Consider the following 7973-nt stretch of genomic DNA (forward strand, 5'->3'; position numbering starts at 1 on the left):
CTCCTATGGAATTTCAAAGTTGCCAGTGCCTTCAGAGCTGGTCTTCTCCTGCTTAATACCCACTGCTGCTGCCACATCAAGACTAAGTGTAAATTAGTCAGCAGGACATCAGAGCTGCTGCTGCCAGAATTAGGCAGTGGCTTTAACAAGACTTTGCTTCGAATCGGTGTGCAAACTTTTCTCCCCAAGCTTTCTGCTCCAAATGTTTAAAATCATTGAAGTACATCTCTAGCTTTACCAAAATTGTCCTCAGAAGCCTTGTGGTAGGAGATCTCACAACTATTCCAGACAACAGGTTAGTGTGGTGGAATGATTTTAGAATAACTAAATCGTTCAGGTGGGGGTTGGTGTCTTCTTCCAGGCAACCAGCAATACAACAAGGGGACACAGTCTCAAGTTGTGCTGGGGGAAGCATAGGCTGGATGTTAGGAGGAATTTGTTGGCAGAGAGAGTGATTGGCATTGGAATGGGCTGCCCAGGGAGGTGGTGGAGTCACCATCCCTGGAGGTGTTGAAGAAAAGCCTGGCTGAGGCACTTAGTGCCATGGTCTAGTTGACTGGCTAGGGCTGGGTGCTAGGTTGGAGTGGATGATCTTGGAGGTCTCTTCCAACCTGGCTGATTCTATGATTGTGTGATCTGGTCCAACTTCACCCTTCAAAGCAGTTACATTAGGTTTCAGAAGGCAACTCTGAGTATCTCCAAGGCTCAGAACTCCTCTGGGCTGGTTCAGTCTCATGATGAAGACTTTGTCTTCCTATTGTTGGAATTTTCCTTGCTGGAAAGTGTTTCTGTTGCTTCTTGTTGTTTCATTGTTCACATGAACAGAGAGTCTGCTGTGTGTTCTAGTGAGTGTTTACAGAGGTATTTGAATTATAGACTCATAGAATCAGTCAGGATTGGAAGGGAGCACAAGGATCACAGAATTTCTTAGATTGGAGAAGACCTTCAATATCATTGAGTCCATGGAGCACAAGGATCACAGAATTTCTTAGATTGGAGAAGACCTTCAATATCATTGAGTCCAATCATTAGTTTCACATTGACAAGTCCTTGAATAAACCAAATCCCTCAGCACATCTAATCACTATGATATCTACTTCCTACGCCACTGCCATGGGCAGGGACACCCTACCCTAGATCAGGCTGGCCAGAGCCTCATCCAGCCTGACCTTAAACACCTCCAGCCATGGGGCCTCAACCACCTCCCTGGGCAACCCATTCCAGCCTCTCACCACTCTCATGATGAACAACTTCCTCCTCACATCCAGGCTGAATCTCCCCACCTCCAGCTTTGCTCCATTCTCCCTAGTCCTGGCACTCCCTGAGAGCCTAAGAAGTCCCTGCCCAGCTTTTTTTGTAGGGCCCCTCATATGAAAGCACAAAATGTGGAAAGACTACAATGTGTGTGACCACAAAGAAAAGTATTCTCACTTGAGTTCATGGTGTTCCTTGCTACACTGCCCACAGTGATTACCATTCTTTCTCACGAAGCAGGCCCATTGCATGCCTGGTATAAGGCTGGGAAAAGGAGTGAGCATCCTTCCAGCCAAAAAACTGCAGTGCCCTGGAGACTAGACTTGAGTAAGGGTTAAGGAACTTTTCACCCCTCCATGTCCTCATCTCCCATGAGTGCCTCCGAGACTGATCTTTGTCACCAGGACAAAGCAGTTTGCTTGTGCAGCAGATTTAGGGAGGAATTACAGGGTTTGCAAGGACTACCCATGCAAATGGTGCTCATGGCAGAAGGGCCTGCCAAGAAGTGGTACTATAGCTGTGTGGGACAGCAGAGGCCACACCTCAAGTACTGTGTCCAGTTCTGGGCTCCTCCATTCAAGAGAAATGTTGAGGTGCTGGAAGGTGTCCAGAGAAGGACAATGAAGCTGGTGAGAGGCCTGGAGCACAGCCCTGTGAGGAGAGGCTGAGGGAGCTGGGGGTGTGCAGCCTGAAGAAGAGGAGGCTCAGGGGTGACCTCATTGCTGTCTACAACTACCTGAAGGGAGGCTGTAGCCAGGTGGGGTTGGGCTCTTGTGCTAGTTTGAAGCAAGCTGGGATGTTTTGGTAAAAGAACTAGATAACAGGCAGTGAAATGAAAAACAATTGTGTCTACTTCTCTCACAGTCACGCTGAGAACTCTGGGAAGAAGAAAGACTTTTTTCTCCATTTTGTTTCTCACTCTTGCTTTTGCCTTAGACCTGGTCACATCTCATTAACCCTGCTCCTACTAACCTTGCTCCCTAACCTCTTGGCTGCACCTCTAGTCTTCCTGAGAACTGGGGTAAGGTTGAGAGGGCCGGGGGGAGGTGTTGGGGTGGTTTAAAAGCCCCTCCTGGGGACTTAGGTTTCTGGGAGGGGAGTTGTGCTTTTGTACTGTTTATCCTTTGTATATTTTCTGTATATAATTGTATATAACTGTATATATTGTAAATAGCTGCTTGTAAATTCTGCTAGCTGTAAATAAATTGCTTCATCTATATTCCCAGGGTCCGTCTGAGTTAGCTGGGGCAAATTCAAAAGTGTGGGGGGGCGGGGTAACCCCCAAACCATCACATTTTTTAATTGGCTTTCCCAACGTGGGGCTAGATATTTTGGAGTGAGTGGAAATTAGCTCTGGGAATTAAGATGAAGCTAATCAAGCAGCTATTGTATTTGGTTGGTGCATTGCTCTGGTCTGGTTTTGTTTTCTTGGTATTTAGTTGGTTAAAAGGTCAAATTGTTGCTTATTTCATTGATCTGGCTTATAATAAGGCTAAAGCTAAGGTTTCAGATATGTTCTGGAGCTGGGGTGATTTTATTCTTGGTTATGCTGGTTTTAATATCTCTGAGAATATTACCAAGGATATTACAGGAACTCTGGTCAATAATGTGACAATCAATGGAAATTCTGCTTTAAATATGGCTCTAATTAGAGTTATTCAGCCTAAGACAGGAATTCCAACTGTCTGCATAGGTACATGCTCGTGTAAAACTGTTTTTCTTCTCACAATTTTTAATATTTGCCTCATGATTTTAATATTCATATTAATTTTGGCATTATTGGTGAAAAATTCAAAACCAGCTTCTGTAAGAGCTAGGAAAAATTCTGTGTCTCAGAGGCAGTCTCTTTCACAGCAAAACAAGGGAACACAGTTATCGGCTTCCCCCTTGCCAGCCTCTGCCCCTCCTTCTCCAAGTGCTGGGAACGCAGCCAGTGTACCCGCCACTAACGTAAACAATGATAAGGATAACCAAAACAAGCCGCAGAGTTTAGCAGGAGCCTCAGGAGCACAGGCAAATACCCAAAATCAGAATGTTCCTAGTAAAAATGAAAACAAGTCAGGGTTGGCAGGCATCCCAGGAGGACAGGCAAATAATCCCACTAATGTTAATAATACTACTAGTGCTGGTAACGCTAGCCCAGTCAGTCCAAATCCTAATGACACCAGCTCAGCCAATTCGAACCCCCAGCCAGCAGACCAGAACCAAAGTCCTCCTGTTAAAAGCAAGGCAGATTTGAACTCACAAGCTCCAGGTCAGACCCCTAAGGATACAAATGCTCCAAGTCAGACCTCCAATAATTCAAATGCTCCAGGTCAGACCCCTAAGGATTCAAACCCACCAAGTCAGACTCCTAAAGATTCAAATCCTCCAGCAGACACATCCAAGTCTGTTGCTGCTCAGGCTCTTCTGGCACCTGCTAAGGCAAAAGCTAAGACAAAGAGTGATTCGCAGGAGGATGTAAGAGATGGGACCTCTGGTGATCAGCAGCAAGAGGAGGAAGAGGAGGCAGTTAGTCTGCGAGACCTTGTAGATGTGCTGAGACAACAATACTCAAGTGAGAGGAGTGCTGTGAGGTTAGCTGCCAGGAGAGAGGATGGTTCCCATGAGTTTAGGAATGCTATGAGGAAGATTGTGTTAGGCCCAGCACCACCAGAACAACAGGAAGAGGAGGAGGAAGATGACATCCAAGGCTCCAAGGATCCACTCAGAGAGGTCAGGGAAGTTAGGAAGGAATACACAAGGGAATCAGGTGAGCCAATCCTAAGCTGGCTAGTGAGATGCCGTGGCATTGGTGCTAATGCTCTGCAGGTAGGAGACAAGTCTGCCAAGCAGCTGGGACCACTCACTAAGGAGAGTGGTGTCGTGGAACGCAGTTTCGCGGCAGAGTTATGGGGAAAATACTGCTGTGACTTCTCAGGACATATTGGAGTAAAAGTAGTTGGCAAGCCTAGGTGACCAGTTGACTCTCGACGGTGGGTCGAGGGCTGCGGAGTTTCTGTCCGAGACCCGACATGCGATCGCGGCTGCGGTGTGTCCGCACGGGAACTAACGGCTGATTGCGTTCGGGAAGAGCTCCCGGACCGTGACTTTCGGCTTAGCAACCTGTCTAACTTTTCCTCCATACTTCTCATCCTGTCCTCAGTTCCAGCGGGCTCTGCGCGAAAGCTCAAGTTCCGCCTGACAACGTCTTTTAACAGAGCATCTCTCTCACTCTGCAACGACTTGATTTCTTGATGCGCTTGCTCTAAACGCAATTCTCTCCGGGCATTCTCGTCACTCAGCTTTCTGACCTCCTGTTTATACATCTCTGCCTCACGTTTGCACGCCTCTATCTCCCGTTCATGCGCCTGCGCCTCCAGCCTCCAGGCCTCTGCAACACGCCTGCAAGACTCTATATCAACTTGTGATCTGAACACGCCAACTCCCAGATCAAAAAAACTTTCTTTGTCAACTCCCTCGGTATCTCCAAAAGCTTCATAGAGAGACGCGATTACATTAGCTGACCTAATATTTATTTCCTCTATCGATTCATCCTCCCTTGCCGTCAGAGCTTTTCTTAAATTTGCTGATTCAAACGCCGATGCAAGCCTAGCATACAGGGTGTCTGTGATATCTGGCGATCTGGCATCTCTTATATCAGGAGAACTCTTTCCAAACTGAGCCATTCTTTAAACTCGGCTGTTACTTCAGTTTCTCAATCCCACTTCTGACACCAAAATCTGTCGTGGAACGCAGTTTCGCGGCAGAGTTATGGGGAAAATACGCGAGGCGTTGACTATTTTATCAGTGATTTATTGCAAAGAATGCGGATTCCCTCTTCCCGAAACTACACCACCACTGTGAATTCTTTTTGATTGAGATCAAAGTAACATTTCCGAAAATGGCAAATTAAAGAGTCTATGATGTTTAAAGAGAGTTCTTTTGAGTCTCTGGTTTGAGCTAATAGTTCGTCAGTCAGCTACTCACAGTCTATAGCTTGGTAAGGAGTCTCTCATTCTCCCGATAAGGGTCCAGGCATGCAGAATGTAGTCTCCGCGACTCGGGGTCCACCCGAGGCGAGACTAGATCGGTGAGCAGTTTGTTGTTGTTAAGTCCAGGGAAAAAACCAGAAAGGCTGGAAAAACCCAGAAGTGCAAGACGCAGACCAGGGCAAGAGCAAGAGGGCGAGAGAGCGCGCGAGCGAACCCCGATCCTGGCCTGTCCACCATTTTTATAATGTTCCAAAACAGGACTATCCCACAACTCGGACCATTTTTACGTTGTTCACATATATTGGTAAAAGACAGTAAGCAATCTATATAATTGGATAACATTACCTAAACAAAGTAAAGACCACTCCCCAGGCCAGCCCACCGACAGGTGCTGGGCAAACTTGAGATAGTCGTTCCTACTTAACCAAAACAATATCCTGTTGTCTGAAAAGCGAGGTCAAGTGGAAAGGAAAACATGGCCAGTGTTTACCTTTTCACTTACCCTGGGGAGAAATCTTCCCATGGGACTGAAAGACTGTTTTGGTTTTTCGATGCTTCTGGCTTGAATGTGAGGCACTAGAAACTACACAATATAGCAAAAGCCGAGAGAAGCTTTTTGCTACTCTCCATGACAAGTGGAGTGGACAAACACCTGGCAAGTCCTCTTGGTAGGGTTAGCTTGTGGACACGCCTTTTGTTGGCTGTGGCTATGAGATATCCTTCCCGAGATGATTTGCCATGGGCTGCCAAGAAGTGGAACACCGTTGAGCAGGGAATTAAGCTTCTGAAGGAGTTTGCTGTGAAGGAAGTGCTTTATGGAGATCATGGCACACATGAGCCTGATGATATTCCTTTGGGAACAGGTCTCATGAAGAAGCTTATTAAGCTTGCTCCTTCATCCTATGCTAACATCTTGGCCAGTAAGTTCCTAGCAAGGAGTGATAATGGAAGATCTTTCACTGTTGGTGAATTCACTGACCAGCTCAGGCAGATTGAGGACAGCTTGTCCCATTCTGGTATAATCTGTGCCATACAAACTATGACCACAGAGATTAAGAATACCATGAAAGAACTGAAGGAGGACCTTACAACCTCAATTTCCAATCTGGTAAAGGATACCATTCCTGCATCATCTGAATGGGTGCATGTTTCTGCAGTCAGGAACAGACGCCCACCTCCTGCAAGGCAATTCCAGCCCAGGAGGAGACAAATTCCACCCAGACAGCAGCAATCACGTGCGTCACTGTGGATACTTCTGCGTGACACATATGGTGAGAACATGAACAAATGGGATGGTAAACCTACTTCAGCTCTTTCAAAGAGGGTCAGGGATCTGCAGAGTGGCAGAAACAGAGGCAATAATGCCAGAAAAGTAGCTGTCACTTCTTCAGCTCCCGAGAGCAACTGCAATTGTTCCAACAGTTGCAGTTCCTCTCACAACACCACCAATCATTGTGTACACCCCACATGCCATGTTCAGCATTAGGGGTGCCCTGCCTCCAGCCAGGAGGAGGAAAGGGATAGTGGAGAGAACCGAATCTATTGGAATGTATTCATTAGGTGGCCTGGCAGTTCAAGAGTTCGGAAATACAGGGCTTTAGTTGACACAGGTGCTCAGTGTACTTTATTGCCATCTAATTGCAAAGGGACAGAGTCCATTTCTATCTTTGGAATCACTGGTGGATCTCAAGAGTTAACTAAGGTACAGGCTGAGATCAGTTTAACTGGTAAAGAGTGGAAGACACATACTATTGTAACTGGTCCTGATGCGCCTTGCATTCTGGGAATTGACTTTTTGAGACAAGGTTGTTTCAAAGATCCTAAAGGTCATAAATGGGCTTTTGGAATAGCATCTGTAGAGATTGAGGATGATAAATTGAAATTGTCTGTTAGACCTGAACTTTCTGATGAATCTGCAGTTGTGGGACATCATGACATAGAGGACCTGGAAGTGCCAATTGCAACTCAAACTGTTCATCATAGGCAGTACAGAACTAACCGTGACTCTTTGTTGCCCATTCATCAGCTGATTCGTCAATTGGAGAGTCAGGCTGTCATCGAGAAAGCTCATTCACCTTTCAACAGTCCCATCTGGCCTGTGCGTAAACCTACGGGCGACTGGAGACTCACAGTTGACTTTCGTGCCCTCAACGAGGTGACGCCACCCATGAGTGCAGCTGTGCCGGACATGCTGGAACTCCAGTACGAGCTGGAATCGAAGGAGGCTAAATGGTATGCAACTATAGACATTGCTAATGCTTTCTTCTCTATTCCCATAGCAAAGGAGTGCAGGCCTCAGTTTGCATTCACCTGGAGAGGAATCCAGTACCAGTTCAACCGTTTGCCTCAGGGGTGGAAACACAGCTCAACCATCTGTCACTCAGTCATCCACAATGCATTGGAGAAAGGTAAAGCTCCAGAGCACATCCAGTACATCGACGACATCATTGTGTGGGGCCAAACTGCTGAGGAAGTCTTCGAGAAAGGTAACAAAATCATTGACATTCTGTTGCAAGCAGGTTTTGCCATTAAGAGAGACAAGGTCAAAGGACCTGCCAAAGAAATTCAGTTTCTGGGAGTGCGGTGGCAGGATGGTCGCCGTTACATTCCTCAGGGTGTGATCAACAAAGTCTCTACCATGGCAGTTCCCACCAGTAAGAAGGACACACTTTCTTTTCTTGGTGTGGTGGGATTTTGGAGACTACACATTCCTGGTTTCAGTCAGATTGTCAAACCTCTGCATGA

This window comes from Pogoniulus pusillus, chromosome 1 (genome assembly GCF_015220805.1).
Source record: "Pogoniulus pusillus isolate bPogPus1 chromosome 1, bPogPus1.pri, whole genome shotgun sequence".
In the NCBI taxonomy this organism is placed as follows: domain Eukaryota; kingdom Metazoa; phylum Chordata; class Aves; order Piciformes; family Lybiidae; genus Pogoniulus; species Pogoniulus pusillus.